Raw genomic sequence first — 15,958 nt, 5'->3', positions numbered from 1 at the left:
ATTGACCTGTTTTAATGCATGCTTATGGAAACATCAACTTTTTCTATTTTAATTTTTGTGGTTGTAAAAGGCTGGAACTAATATTAAATAAGTATAAATAGATAACATATTTATAACCTGCACTTTTACATAGTTATTTCGAATTATTTTCACAATTTTTCAAACTTTAATTAGGTGTTGTTGCATAAAACTGCAAATGGTCAGAAATTAGCGCACAAAAGTTTACTAGGCAACTCTGTCTAGTGAGAGAGCGATCAGCTGACACGTTCTTACGGAAAAAATTAAAATTATTTTGATTTCCACGTTCCGGGCTACGCACGTACGTGCGTTGCACATCGGTGAGTTTTCGTTTACATTGCACATTCGTAAGATAGGTCGTGTCAGCCGATACGTTTTTTGTACGCACGTTCGTGGGTAACTTCAGCTTAAGGTATGTAAATGCATTTAATGTAATTTGAGCTCACTACGGACTCATTTTAGTCTTGGTAACGTCAATGTTTAATAAGATAGCCAATTATTAAACTGGAGCAAGCAACACATGAAAAATTAATCGAAGGGAATTTGCTTGGTGGGCTTTTATCACCGTTTTCTAAGGAAAGAGTAAAGAGAACTTGGACTGGTAAAGAAAGTTCCAACGGCAGCAGATGGGACACATTTTCGGTTGAACTCAATATACATAGAAACTAATAGAATGTAACCTAAGCACGAATCATAAGAAAATTGGAATTTCTTGTACTCCAATCAGTTGGTTTGTTCATTGTATGATGCAACATTATTGTTTAAATAACTTAAAATATGAACGTTTTCTTTCGTAGCTTTAATATGCATGCACTTGTAATTCGCAACCAGCTCATGAAACTTGAGAATGATTTAAAGCTTAAGCGTTGCTTACGGACAGTCATACGAAGTTTTCGCAGCAAAGGCAATAACGACATATTTCCGTTGATTGATACAGCACTGATGATGTGGTTCCCAAGGTAAAATCGGCATAGCTAAGTTGATTTACGCGTAGCACCTTCAAAACACGAATACATTCAGGAAGGTTCTTCATGTATCAAGGCCAACGCAGGAGGTGCAGTGATATTATTTCCAAATCAACAAACCAACGGAAGATGTATTCTATCTATCTGGATCTCAGTAAGATATCCTGGGGAAAATTTCAGAGAGGTTAGGTTATGGTAGCTGTCCCACCACAAGGCAGAAGGACACACTACAGCCGGCTGGTTCATTTCCATGTCTTAGAATTAACTTTACATAAGTGACAAGATGAACTGATTTGCCAACTCTAAATGTCTTCCTTCTTTCAGCAGAGCCAAGCAACGATAAACAGCAAAAGGCTTACACATTCTGTACCCGTCCCAGCCTGAACAAGGTCTATGCAACAATTTCTATCTTCCCCTTATCACTAAAGCCTCTAAGTAAATATTGTATTTGGATCAAGTACTCACATCATTGAACCTTCGGCGAGATGGTTAAGATTAATAAGGTACCAGAATCGATTGATGCAGCGACAAGTAATTTGCACACCTCACATGCAGATGCCAGTACCCATCTGGTAGCGTCTTTATCATTAGTATTTGTACGAAGCAAAAGTAGAAGATATGTCAATCTACTGGTTTATCGTGGGCTTTGCTATAAATCTAATTCCTGGCAGCGCATGTTACAGAGGTATACCCGAAAACCATATAACTGCTGTGGTGGATCTAAAGTTCCTGCAGCGAATTGTCAGCAATCGATAACCTCCCTGAATGGTTTTATTCGCTACTTGTCTGTCACGGATACGAAAGTGAGATTATGATATTTTAGTCATTGACGAACCTCTTTTGTGGCTGTTCCTTTCACCTGAATGACGCTGCAATAGCTCGGCAGCCTTATATCTAAGGCGGTCGAAAGATCTTCCGCTCTTACTACCGCTGCCGACTTTTCCATTAAGTTAAGAGTCTTACGGAAAGACGGGTATCGGGTTATCTTCTCATTCGTAACTCTCTGGAATTCAAACGAAGAGTTTATTCAAAGGATGGCATTATTTATTTGACATAAATGCTTAACAATGGTTTTGTTTGTCGCTCAGACAGCCACACCCACCTTTTCTGGCAAATGGTCGTACGATCACGATGCATTACTCAGAATATTAAAACGAAGATAGTGAGGAAACTAGAGGGAAAATAGGGTAGCACGCGATGGAAGATGATACTAAAAGCGATGATTTGGAGAGGCTGAACAGAGAAGAGAGTTTAGGTGAGTACTAAGCAGTGTGAGTAAAAGACGGCTCTCACAGTACTGGGCATCATTAAGAACTATATAGTAGTTGATTGCCGTGGTCGGCTCAATTATGATAAAAAAAAACCCCAGTCTGTAGCTCGTGAGGAAAATAATGCGAATCGACATTTCATATAGGTCTGCGACCAGTGCACGGACTTTTCCACTTTATTGATAGATCTACCAACTTTTTAGCCCATTTTCATTTTATACCACTTCTACCACCAAAGCCCTAAAAATCTACCAACATTTTCCTTTGTAAGGAAATTAAGAAACGTTTCAATTTCGAAGACGACAAATAACACCCTTTGGAATATTTTGATGCAAAAAATATTCAATCTAGTCAAATGACAACGATTGTTCCCTTACTTAAAGCTTTTCCATTTCACAAGACTTCCATGAAAATTCTTAACAACGAATGGCGATCATTAATGTTATATAATAAGAAAAAAAATTGAAGAGATATTTTCCGACGATGTTCTTAAAGAATGGATAAAATTGGGAACTGAAAAGAGTCTTCTAGAAGAAAAATTGTTTGAAAATTTGATTTTATAAAAAAATTTTATTTGTAGAAGGTGATTTTGTTCCTTGTATTTAATAACAATCATATGGCACTAGATTTTTCTTTTATTTTTTTCTGATAACTTTTTTTTTTGTTGAAAACTTGGTTTTTATTTTGAAAAATTTGTGCACAAATTCAATACAAGAAATAAATTTGTTTATGAAAGAAAGTAGTAGTCATCTACTCGCAAATATTTTCCTGCGCTATTCTCAGTTTATTATGAATAATTTTGAACGAAAATAAAAAACTTTTAAGTAAACGATAACATGCCAGTGTGGCAGAAAAATACTGGTGTATTGGAAAATTGTTGTTTTAATGAGCCGTATCGGTAAAGTTCCCTCAGTATTTCAAGCTCACAATACAGAAAAAAAGCAAGTAGCATTTAGGCATAGCTATGTATGTATATGGGGTATTCCATCCCATTTCGACCAATTTTGAACCCGACCCCTTTAGAATTGGCTGAAAGTTGTTCTTCTTTTTCTAGCTTACGAAAGACTTTTTTTCAGAATTTTTTCAAATTGTTTCATCCAACTCAAAAAAAGTTATGAATTTAAAAAAAAAACACCGTTTTTGTTTTCAAAATGCTATAAATTTTTCAAAAAATTACCGTTTGGTATCTTTTTTTTCAATTTGTTTTTAAATGTACTTTTCGGAAAAAATACAAAAAAATTTTTAAAGCTTTTTTTTTTAATTTTCCAGTTTTTCAAAATTTTTCGAATTTTGCTATTTTTTTTGTCTCATAAAAAACTTCAATCAATTCTGCAATCACCCCCACTAATCCCGGAGTGGGTCGATTTTTTATTTTTTTCTAATTGAAAAAAAAAATTTTAAACATTTTTTTGTATTTTTTCCGAAAAGTATATTTAAAAAAAAATTTAAAAAAAATCGATTTATTCTTGATTAAAATAGCTAAAATAACCAGAGAAAGTACTCGTGTTTTTGAAACTTGTTTTACTCAAATAACAAATGCAAAAAAAAGAACAAAAAAATGTATTTCAGAATGGTTATCACCGTATAACATACATACATATGTACATGGGGTATTCCATCCTATTTCGACCAATTTTGAACCCGACCCCTTTAGAATTGGCTGAAAGTTTTTCTTCTTTTTCTAGCTTACGAAAGACGTTTTTCAGAAGTTTTTCAAATTTTTTCATCCAACTCAAAAAAAGTTATGAATTTAAAAAAAAAATACCGTTTTTGTTTTCAAAATGCTATAACTTTTTCAAAAATTGACCGTTTGGGATCTTTTTATACTCAGTTGAGCAAAGCTCACAGAGTATATTAAGTTTGATTGGATAACGGTTGGTTGCACATATATAAAGGAATCGAAATAGATATAGACTTCCATATATCAAAATAATCAGGATCGAAAAAAAATTTGATTGAGCCATGTCCGTCCGTCCGTCCGTCCGTCCGTCCGTTAACACGATAACTTGAGTAAATTTTGAGGTATCTTGATGAAATTTGGTATGTAGGTTCCTGAGCACTCATCTCAGATCGCTATTTAAAATGGACGATATCGGACTATAACCACGCCCACTTTTTCGATATCGAAAATTTTGAAAAACCGAAAAAGTGCGATAATTCATTACAAAAGACAGATAAAGCGACGAAACTTGGTAGAAGGGTTGAACTTTTGACGCAGAATAGAAAATTGGTAAAATTTTGGACAATGGGCGTGGCACCGCCCACTTTTAAAAGAAGGTAATTTAAAAGTTTTGCAAGCTGTAATTTGGCAACCGTTGAAGATATCATGATGAAATTTGGCAGGAACGTTAACCCTATTACTATATGTACGCGTAATAAAAATTAGCAAAATCGGAGAAGGACCACGCCCACTTTTAAAAAAAAATTTTTTTTTTTAGTAAAATTTTAACAAAAAATTTAATATCTTTACAGTATATAAGTAAATTATGTCAACATTCAACTCCAGTAATGATATGGTGCAACAAAATACAAAAATAAAAGAAAATTTCAAAATGGGAGTGGCTCCGCCCTTTTTCATTTAATTTGTCTAGGATACTTTTAACGCCATAAGTCGAACAAAAATTAACCAATCCTTTTGAAATTTGGTGGGGGCATAGATTTTATGACGTTAACTGTTTTCTGTGAAAATGGGCGAAATCGGTTGATGTCACGCCCAGCTTTTATACACAGTCGTCCGTCTGTCCTTCCGCATGGCCGTTAACACGATAACTTGAACAAAAATCGACATATCTTTAATGAACTTAGTTCACGTGCTTACTTGAACTCACTTTATCTTGGTATGAAAAATGAACGAAATCCGACTATGACCACGCCCACTTTTTCGATATCGAAAATTACGAAAAATGAAAAAAATGCCATAATTCTATACCAAATACGAAAAAAGGGATGAAATTTGGTAAGGTAATTGGATTGTTTTATTGACGCGAAATATAACTTTAGAAAAAACTTTATAAAATGGTTGTGACACCTACCATATTAAGTAGAAGAAAATGAAAATGTTCTGAAGGGCGAAATAAAAAACCCTTAAAATCTTGGCAGATATTACATATATAAATAAATTAGGGTCACCCTGGTCCACATTTTGGTCGATATCTGGAAAACGCCTTCACATATACAACTACCACCACTGCCTTTTAAAACTCTCATTAATACCTTTAATTTTATACCCATATCGTACAAACTCATTCTAGAGTCACCCCTGGTCCACCTTTATGGCGATATCTCGAAAAGGCGTCCACCTATAGAACTAAGCCCCACGCCCTTTTAAAATACTCATTAACACCTTTCATTTGATACCCATATCGTACAAACAAAGTCTATAGTCACCCCTGGCCCACCTTTATGGCGATATTTCGAAACGGCGTCTACCTGTGGAACTAAGGATTACTCCATTTTAAAATACTCATTAAAACCTTTCTTTTGATACCTATATTGTACAAACAAATTCTAGGGTCACCCCTGGTCCACCTTTATGGCGATATCTCGAAACGGCGTCCACCTATGGAACTAATTATTACTCCCTTTTAGAATACTCATTAACACCTTTCATTTGATACCCATATCGTACAAACGCATTCTAGAGTCACCCCTGGTTCACCTTTATGGCGATATCTCGAAAAGGCGACCACCTATACAACAACCACCACTCCCTTTTAAAACCCTCATTAATACCTTTAATTTGATACCCATATCGTACAAACGCATTCTAGAGTCAACCCTGATCCACCTTTATGGCTATATCCCTAAATGGCGTCCACCTATAGAACTATGGCCCACTCCCTCATAAAATACTTTTTAATGCCTTTCATTTGATACACATGTCATATAAACACATTCCAGGGTTTCCCTTGGTTCATTTTCCTACATGGTTATTTTCCCTTATGTTGTCACCATAGCTCTCAACTGAGTATGTAATGTTCGGTTACACCCGAACTTAACCTTCCTTACTTGTATTTTTTTTTATTTGTTTTTAAATGTACTTTTCGAAAAAAATTCAAAAAAATTTTTAAAGTTTTTTTTTTTGTAAATTTTCAGTTTTTCGAGATTTTTCGAATTTACCCCTTTTTTTCTCATAAAAAACTTCAATCAATTCTGCAATCATCCCCACTAATCCCGGAGTGGGACGAGAATTTTTTTTTTTATTTAATTGAAAAAAAAAACTTAAAAATGTTTTTTGTATTTTTTCCGAAAAGTACATTTAAAAACATATTAAAAAAAAATATGATCCCAAATGGTCAATTGTTGAAAAGGTTATAGCATTTTGAAAAAAAGACCGTTTTCCAACTCAAAATAAGTTTTAAATATTCTCGGCCCACTCCGGGATTAGTGGGGATGATTGCAGAATTGATTGAAGTTTTTTATGAGAAAAAAAAGGGCGAAATTCGAAAAATCTCGAAAAACTGCAAAATTACAAAAAAAACTTTAAAAATATTTTTGAATTTATTCCGAAAAGTACATTTAAAAACAAATTTAAAAAAAAAAAAAAACCCAAACGGTCAATTTTTGAAAAAGTTATAGCATTTTGAAAACAAAAACGGTGTTTTTTTTTTTTTAAATTCATAACTTTTTTTGAGTTGGATGAAAAAATTTGAAAAAATTCTGAAAAACGTCTTTCGTAAGCTAGAAAAAGAAGAAAAACTTTCAGCCATTTCTAAAGGGGTCGGGTTCAAAATTGGTCGAAATGGGATACAAATTTAAATTAATTTTTTTGTTTTGTTTACATGTTTTTTTTTTTTATACTCAGTTGAGCAGAGCTCACAGAGTATATTAAGTTTGATTGGATAACGGTTGGTTGTACATATATAAAGGAATCGAGATAGATATAGACTTCCATATATCAAAATAATCAGGATCGAAAAAAAATTTGATTGAGCCATGTCCGTCCGTCCGTCCGTCCGTTAACACGATAACTTGAGTACATTTTGAGGTAACTTGATGAAATTTGGTACGTAGGTTCCTGAGCACTCATCTCAGATCGCTATTTAAATGAACGATATCGGACTATAACCACGCCCACTTTTTCGATATCGAAAATTTCGTAAAACCGAAAAAGTGCGATAATTCATTACCAAAGACAGATAAAGCGGCGAAACTTGGTAGATGAGTTGAATTTATGACGCAGAATAGAAAATTAGTAAAATTTTGGACAATGGGCGTGGCACCGCCCACTTTTAAAAGAAGGTAATTTATAAATTTTGCAAGCTGTAATTTGTCAGTCGTTGAAGATATCATGATGAAATTTGGTAGGGACGTTACTCCTATTACTATATGTACGCCTAACAAAAATTAGCAAAATCGGAAAAGGACCACGCCCACTTTTAAAAAAAAATTTTTTTTTAAAGTAAAATTTTAACAAAAAATTTAATATCTTTACAGTATATAAGTAAATTATGTCAACATTCAACTCCAGTAATGACATGGTGCAACAAAATACAAAAATAAAAGAAAATTTCAAAATGGGCGTGGCTCCGCCCTTTTTCATTTAATTTGTCTAGGATACTTTTAACGCCATAAGTCGAACAAAAATTAACCAATCCTTTTGAAATTTGGTAGGGGCATAGATTTTATGATGTTAACTGTTTTTTGTGAAAACGGGCGAAATCGGTTGATGCCACGCCCAGTTTTTATACACAGTCGTCCGTCTGTCCTTCCGCATGGCCGTTAACACGATAACTTGAGTAAATTTTGAGGTAACTTGATGAAATTTGGTACGTAGGTTCCTGAGCACTCATCTCAGATCAGTATTTAAAATGAACAATATCGGACTATAACCACGCCCACTTTTTCGATATCGAAAATTTCGTAAAACCGAAAAAGTGCGATAATTCATTACCAAAGACAGATAAAGGGACGAAACTTGGTAGATGAGTTGAATTTATGACGCAGAATAGAAAACTAGTAAAATTTTGGACAATGGGCGTGGCACCGCCCACTTTTAAAGAAGATAATTTAAAAAAAATTTTTTTAAAGTAAAATTTTAACAAAAAATTTAATATCTTTACAGTATATAAGTAAATTATGTCAACATTCAACTCCAGTAATGACATGGTGCAACAAAATACAAAAATAAAAGAAAATTTCAAAATGGGCGTGGCTCCGCCCTTTTTCATTTAATTTGTCTAGGATACTTTTAACGCCATAAGTCGAACAAAAATTAACCAATCCTTTTGAAATTTGGTAGGGGATAACTGTTTTCTGTGAAAACGGGCGAAATCGGTTTATGCCACGCCCAGTTTTTATACACAGTCGTTCGTCTGTCCTTCCGCATGGCCGTTAACACGATAAGTTGAGCAAAAATCGACATATCTTTAATGAACTTAGTTCACGTACTTACTTGAACTCACTTTAAAAATTACGAAAAGTGAAAAAAAATGCCATAATTCTATACCAAATACGAAAAAAGGGATGAAACATGGTGAGGTAATTGGATTGGTTTATTGACACGAAATATAACTTTAGAAAAAACTTTATAAAATGGTTGTGACACCTACCATATTAAGTAGAAGAAAATGAAAAAGTTCCGCAGGGCGAAATAAAAAACCCTTAAAATCTTGGCAGGTATTACATATATAAATTAATTAGCGGTATCCAACAGATGATGTTCTGTGTCACCCTGGTCCACATTTTGGTCGCGATCTGGAAAACGCCTTCACATATTCAACTACCACCACTCCCTTTTAAAACTCTCATTAATACCTTTAATTTGATACCCATATCGTACAAACACATTCTAGAGTCACCCTGGTCCACCTTTATGGCGATATTTCGAAACGGCGTCCACCTATAGAACTAAGGCCCACTCCCTTTTAAAATACTCATTAACACCTTTCTTTTGATACCCGTATTGTACAAACAAATTCTAGGGTCACCCCTGGTCCACCTTTATGGCGATATCTCGAAACGGCGTCCACCTATGGAACTAAGGATTACTCTCTTTTAAAATACTCATTAACACCTTTCATTTGATACCCATATCGTACAAACGCATTCTAGAGTCAACCCTGATCCACCTTTATGGATATATCCCTAAATGGCGTCCACCTATAGAACTATGGCCCACTCCCTCATAAAATACTCTTTAACACCTTTCATTTGATACCCATATCGTACAAACGCATTCTAGAGTCAACCTGATCCACCTTTATGGCTATATCCCTAAATGGCGTCCACCTATAGAACTATGGCCCACTCCCTCATAAAATACCGTTTAATGCCTTTCATTTGATACACATGTCATACAAACACATTCCAGGGTTTCCCTCGGTTCATTTTCCTACACGGTTATTTTCCCTTATGTTGTCACCATAGCTCTCAACTGAGTATGTAATGTTCGGTTACACCCGAACTTAACCTTCCTTACTTGTTAAGTTTTATTTTCGTGAAATGTGCTTTATTTGTTTTACAATAAAATATGAATTGATTTGTACAAATATAAAGTGTATCAAACTGCGATTTTTGCCGGCTCAAGGTCCAATGTAATAAAACACTTTTTTAAATATTTCTCAATATATTTCAATCTCCTTCGGAGATCGTCTTCAGGGGCTATAACAATAACAAAGAAATATTCACATATAAAACTGAATACAATTGGGATACAATTTTTCCATACATACATACATTAATTATCTTGCCCGATACACGACACTTGTTAGTTCGCCATGCAATTCAGAACTAATTTTTTGTTTTTTTGTGAGAGAGTTTTATATGTGAATATTTGTTTGTTATTGTTATAGCCCCTGAAGACGATCTCCGAAGGAGATTGAAATATATTGGGAAATATTTAAAAAAGTGTTTTATTACATTGGACCTTGAGCCGGCAAAAATCATAGTTTGATAAAGTCAAAGTTAAAAGGTCGCTACAATCATATTTTAATATAAAGTGTAGCTGTAGTTTTCTTGGAAAAAAATCTGCCAACTACTACCAATATTTTAATTTTTCATCTACCACCATTTTCTTATTAAAGGTCCGTGCACTGTCTGAGGCGGACCCCAACAGCGAGTAACTACTATAGTGTTTATTATTTGTTGTGAAATTATTAACTTTGTATTTTATACTTTGAATTTTAAATATTTTTAAATTATATATATATGAAAATTTTGGTGATATCAAAATGAAAATTTTTGATTAATACATTTTATACTTCAAACCAAAAATAAATAATATTTCAAAATATCAAATAAATAAAATAATATTTTTTAAAAAATAAATATTTAAATATTTGGTTGACCACCAAACATAATGGCGATCCTGCCAATGATCCTGCAATCGAATCAATTAAACCGCAATAAGTTCAAGAACTAAGTATGTATATAATTTTCTTTTGACAAAAGTAGTGCGGTGCATCTGTTAACGCTAGTGAGAAGAGATCAACAATTAAAACAAATATCGAACAGGATGAGTGCCATTATGTGATATAGAAGAAAGAATCAAAACAAATCTTTAAAGCAGCTGCCGCTGGAACTAAACAAAAATAACTTAATTAATTGTTAAAACTTTGAGAGAAATAATAAAACAGTTAAAAACGCAACAGAAAATTGTCAAATAGTTAAAAAAATTAAATTTTTGAGTGATTTTTCGCAACACATTGCAACATATTTTTAAGTTACGCAGTATAAAAACGCTTAAAACGAGAAGTGTAAATACGCTAAAACTCATTTTTAAAAATAAATTCCAGATCAAAACAATACTGCCACTGTTGCAAATACAACCACAGCTGTGTATAAAATTGATCAAGCACTACTCAGGAAGTTTCATCTACAAAATAGTGACATTTATCTCTCCCTACATTTCATTCGTATATCCAAGTATTTTAAAATTCAACAAGCAACTTCGTCATATAGTGTACCTTTTATTGGAACCATTCATGATCTTTAACGTCGTCTGCACAAATAAGAGCATCATTATATTTTAAAGCCATTATTGCATATTCAAATTTATCAATCAACTCTTCCATAGTAATAAAATCGTAAATATAAATTTTAAATAATTTTAACTTTTTCTAAATACAATTTTTATTTTAATATTAAATTTAAAATTTTTCAGTTATAGTTTAAATTTAAATTTTAAACCTTTTTAAATTTTCAAATTTATTTTAAGATTATTTTTATATCTTGTTGGGTTTTTTGCGATCAGTTCGATAATTTTTATTTTTTATGATTTGTAGGCTAGTCTGATCTAATTTATGCTGGTGCAAATAAAATGATTAATTCACCTTACGCCCGACGTTTCGCTGAATATTTCAGCATCCTCAGGGGCAACACTATTTATTTTCAAATTAAATAAACAAACAAAAAATATTTTATGTTGAAAAGCACATACATATAAATTAAGACAGTATTTTTAAAGTAAACAAAAATTCTACACTTACAACAATATCGGACAATATTAACATTTACTCATCAGTACCACCTTGTGTGGTAGTCTTGTCATAACTAATTTGTTTTCTGTTTAGACAAACCATGTATGCTGCGGCAATATTATCGCTATCTTCCTTCTTGTTCATGTTCTTGTTCATGCTCCTTCTTGTTCCTCGATGTTCGCATATACAGAGATAACAACAAAATCAAATTAAATTGGTACTCGAACACAACATCCTCTGGTCGCCTGATCAATTTCTTTTCGTACCAACCGACCAAGTACAACATTAATACAGCGAAGAATCTTATACACAAAATACTAACGCTAAGCCACCGAGATTTCCATGACGCTAATTTAGAAAAGATACACGCAATATTGAAAAATAATAACTACCCCGACCACCTTATACACGAATTAATCAACCAGGAAACCATGAAAAACAGCAACCAACACAACATACCTTCTAACACAGTAACAACAGATATAAAGAAATACTACAGTGTGACATACATACCGAAATTAAGTGCAAGCATCGATCACAATATACTCGAACAACAAAACATCACACTAGCCTACAGATCCAACAATACATTATCCAAAATATACACAAGAACAAAATCTCCAATAGACAAGCAACAAAAAAACAACGTCATATATAAAATTGAATGCATGGGAAAAGAAAACCAGCAATGCGATAAAGCATACATTGGGACGACAAAGCGCGCACTAGGTATTCGCATTGCCGAACACGAAGCAGACATAAAAAACAAAAACCCACTACAGCCCTATCACAACATATGATTAGCAACGGCCATACAGCAGATTTTACCAACACGATAATTATTGATAAGGAGAAAAGAGAAATGACGAGATATACCTTGGAAAGCTTGCACATTTTAGAAAACAGAGAAAGGACCATGAACAAGAAGGAAGATAGCGATAATATTGCCGCAACATACATGCTTTGTATAAACAGAAAACAAATTAGTTATGACAAGACTACCACACAAGGTGGTACTGATGAGTAAATGTTAATATTGTCCGATATTGTTGTAAGTGTAGAATTTTTGTTTACTTTAAAAATACTGTGTTAATTTATATGTATGTGCTTTTCAACATAAAATATTTTTTGTTTGTTTATTTAATTTGAAAATAAATAGTGTTGCCCCTGAGGATGCTGAAATATTCAGCGAAACGTCGGGCGTAAGGTGAATTAATCGTTTTGTTTGCACAAGCATAAATTAGATCAGACTAGCCTACAAATCATAAAAAATAAAAAAGATTATTTTTATATTTTAACAATTTTATATAAATTATTTAAATTTATTTTTTTTATATAAAAATAAATATTTTATTTAAATTGTTAACTTCCTTTCCAAAAAATTCTTAAATATTTTCTAATTTTCAAATTTTTCATTTAAATTTTTTTTTTTTCATATGGTTCTACGTTCACCAGTACGAACTCGTAATTTTACAAATTCAGCAAATCAAAATAACAACTATACAAATCACACATTGACTCACAATACAACTCAAAATTCTAGTATTAATACAACACAAAACAACATCTCTAATGCAACACAAGATATTTCAACACAAAATAACTTTACAAATGTTTCTTCTACTAAATCTATTAAATTACCACAATTTTGGCAAGAATCTTCCGATGCCTGGTTTTTACTTGTTGAAGGACAATTTGAAATTAACAATATCAATGATGATAATTTAAAATTTCAAAATGTTTTAGTTACTCTTCAACGAGATCCTATATCTAAAATTTTAGACGTTATTAACCCTCCTCCTCTTTTCAATAAATATGACACAATCCAAAAAATTGTATGTGAAAGATTTTAACAATTATTTAGATTAGAACAATTATTTTCAAAAACTGAACTTGGTGATCGTTCACCATCTGAATTATTCAGATTTATGAAATCAGTTATAGGTACTGACTCCATTGTAAGTCAAGAATTACTTTTCAAATTATGGATTCGTAAATTGCCACAAGAAATACAAACCATTTAACTTCTAGAAACAATCAAAATAAAGATGAAGTAATTATTTTAGCTGACAAACTTTTTGATTTAATCATTAAACCTCATTCTTCCAAATCTCCTATAGTTTCGAGTATAAATAATAACATTTTAGAACAACGCATTAAAAATTTAACTGAATTAACTACGGCTATTTATCAAAATTTAAATAAAATTTTTAATGATATTAATCAATTACAAATCAGTTCAAGATCTAAAGACAGAAATAGATCTAAATCTCGAAATTTTTTAAGATCCATAAATTTAAGAATAACGCTCTTAAATGTATACCCCCATGCAATTTTAATCAAAATCATAATTCAAATTCCGAACAAAATTTAAACTGAAACAATCCATTATGACGGTGACGGATAATGGAACTATTATTAAACTTACTCGTCGCCTATTAATTTTTGATAAATTCAATAAACTTAATTTTCTTATCGATACCGGCGCAGTCGTATCAGTTATACCTTTTTCTAAATTTAAAATTTATAAAAGAAATTCGGACCTTAGTTTGACTGCAGCAAACGGTTCTTCAATTGAAACTTTCGGTACAAAACTACTTAAAATTGATTTAGGTTTAAGCAGAGATTTTGAATTTCCATTCATTATTGCGAATATTGATACACCAATTTTAGGAGCAAACTTTTTAGAAAATTCGGAATTATTGTCAATATTAAAAGTAAAGAAATAATGGATTCTACTACAAAAATTAAAGTTGCTGGATCTTCTGGATTTTCTGATATTTTTTCACTCAAAATTCCTATTGCCGAAAATAAGTTTTCAAAATTACTTAATGAATTTCCGTCTATTACCTGTGAACCAGATTATACTAAAAAAGTTAAACACCATACGGTTCACAGGATAGAAACAAAAGGTATTTTACCATTTTCGAAACCCAGACGTCTTGATCCAATCAAACTTAAAATTGCTGAATTTGATTTTTTAGTTAAAACGGGTATATGCAGACCCTCAAATTCTCCTATTGCATCTCCACTTCATCTCGTTCCTAAAAAAGAACCAAATGATTGGAGACCTTGCGGAGACTATCGAAGACTTAATTTTATTACTACACCATCGGTATCCTTTACCACATATCTACAATTTAACAATTGATTTAAAAACAAACAATTTTTTTCCAAAATTGATCTTGTGCGTGCTTACCACCAAATTCCAATGGCAGAAGAAGACATCCATAAAACTGCAATAACTACCCCTTTTGGAATGTTTGAATTCGTAAGAATGCCTTTCGGTTTACGAAACAGTGCTCAAACTTTCCAACGCTTTATTAATGATTTCGATTTTGTATTTACATACATTGATGACACTCTTTTTACCAGTGATAACGAATATCAACATATAAATCATTTAAAATCACTTTTCAAAAGACTTGAAGAATATAATTTAAATATTAAACCTTCAAAATGTACTCTCGGTGTAAATAAATTAAATTTTTTCAGTTACGAAATTTCAGGCGAAGGTATTAAACCATCTTTAGATCGAATTGAAATCATAACAAATTTTGAAAAACCAATTTCTATAAATAAGTTACAAAAACTTTTAGGTATGATAAATTACTATCACAGATATATTAAAATGTTAGCAACAGAACTTAGTCCTGTGCATGAAATGTTAACACATGCAATTAAAAACAAACTCAAACAATTAAATTGGACAAATGATATGGTAATAAAACTTTTTGCTAAAAATACTTTACTTACACATTTCGACAAAAATGGCACTTTATCATTAGCAGTAGATGCATCAAATTTTGCTATTAGAGCAGTTCTTCAACAACCTAGCAATAATATACTAGAACCCTTAGCTTATTTTTCAAGAAAATTAACTACAACAGAAACTAAATATTCAACATTTGATCGTGAACATTTGGCAATTTATAATTCAATTAAACATTTTAAACATTTACTTGAACTTTTACAATTTATACTGATCATAAACCTTTAATTCATATTCTAAATTCTAAAGTAGATAGATCTCCTCGTCAACTGCGTCATCTTGAATATATTGCTCAATTTAAAAATGATATTCAATATATACGTGGAAAAGACAACATAGTTGCCGACACACTTTCCCGTGTTCCAGAAATAAATGCAATTTCAACTCAAGATATAAATTTAGAAACTTTATATAAAGAATAACAAACTGATACATCTTTACAAAAAACCATTTCTGTTCAAAATTCTAAAAATAATTTAAAAGAAATTCATATTCCAGTTATTAATTTAAATATAT

The 15,958-nt window shown here is 32.0% G+C and overlaps 1 protein-coding gene across 11 annotated transcripts in view; it reads right to left on the bottom strand.

Annotated features, from left to right (window-relative positions):
• LOC137245058 (uncharacterized) overlaps positions 1-15,958 on the bottom strand; it is a 105,957-nt gene that overhangs the window by 31,782 nt on the left and 58,217 nt on the right. The window contains exon 2 of one of the 11 annotated variants that reach the window (XM_067775096.1): positions 11,158-11,258. The exons of the other annotated variants lie outside the window; for them this stretch is intronic. The gene's annotated coding sequence lies outside the window, so the exon portion shown is untranslated. The remainder of the gene's footprint in view (positions 1-11,157; positions 11,259-15,958) is intronic. 11 annotated transcript variants of the gene reach the window in all.

The sequence above is a fragment of the Eurosta solidaginis genome, chromosome 3 (genome assembly GCF_040869045.1).
Source record: "Eurosta solidaginis isolate ZX-2024a chromosome 3, ASM4086904v1, whole genome shotgun sequence".
NCBI lineage: Eukaryota > Metazoa > Arthropoda > Insecta > Diptera > Tephritidae > Eurosta > Eurosta solidaginis.
This window is presented reverse-complemented; position numbering and strand designations above follow the sequence as displayed.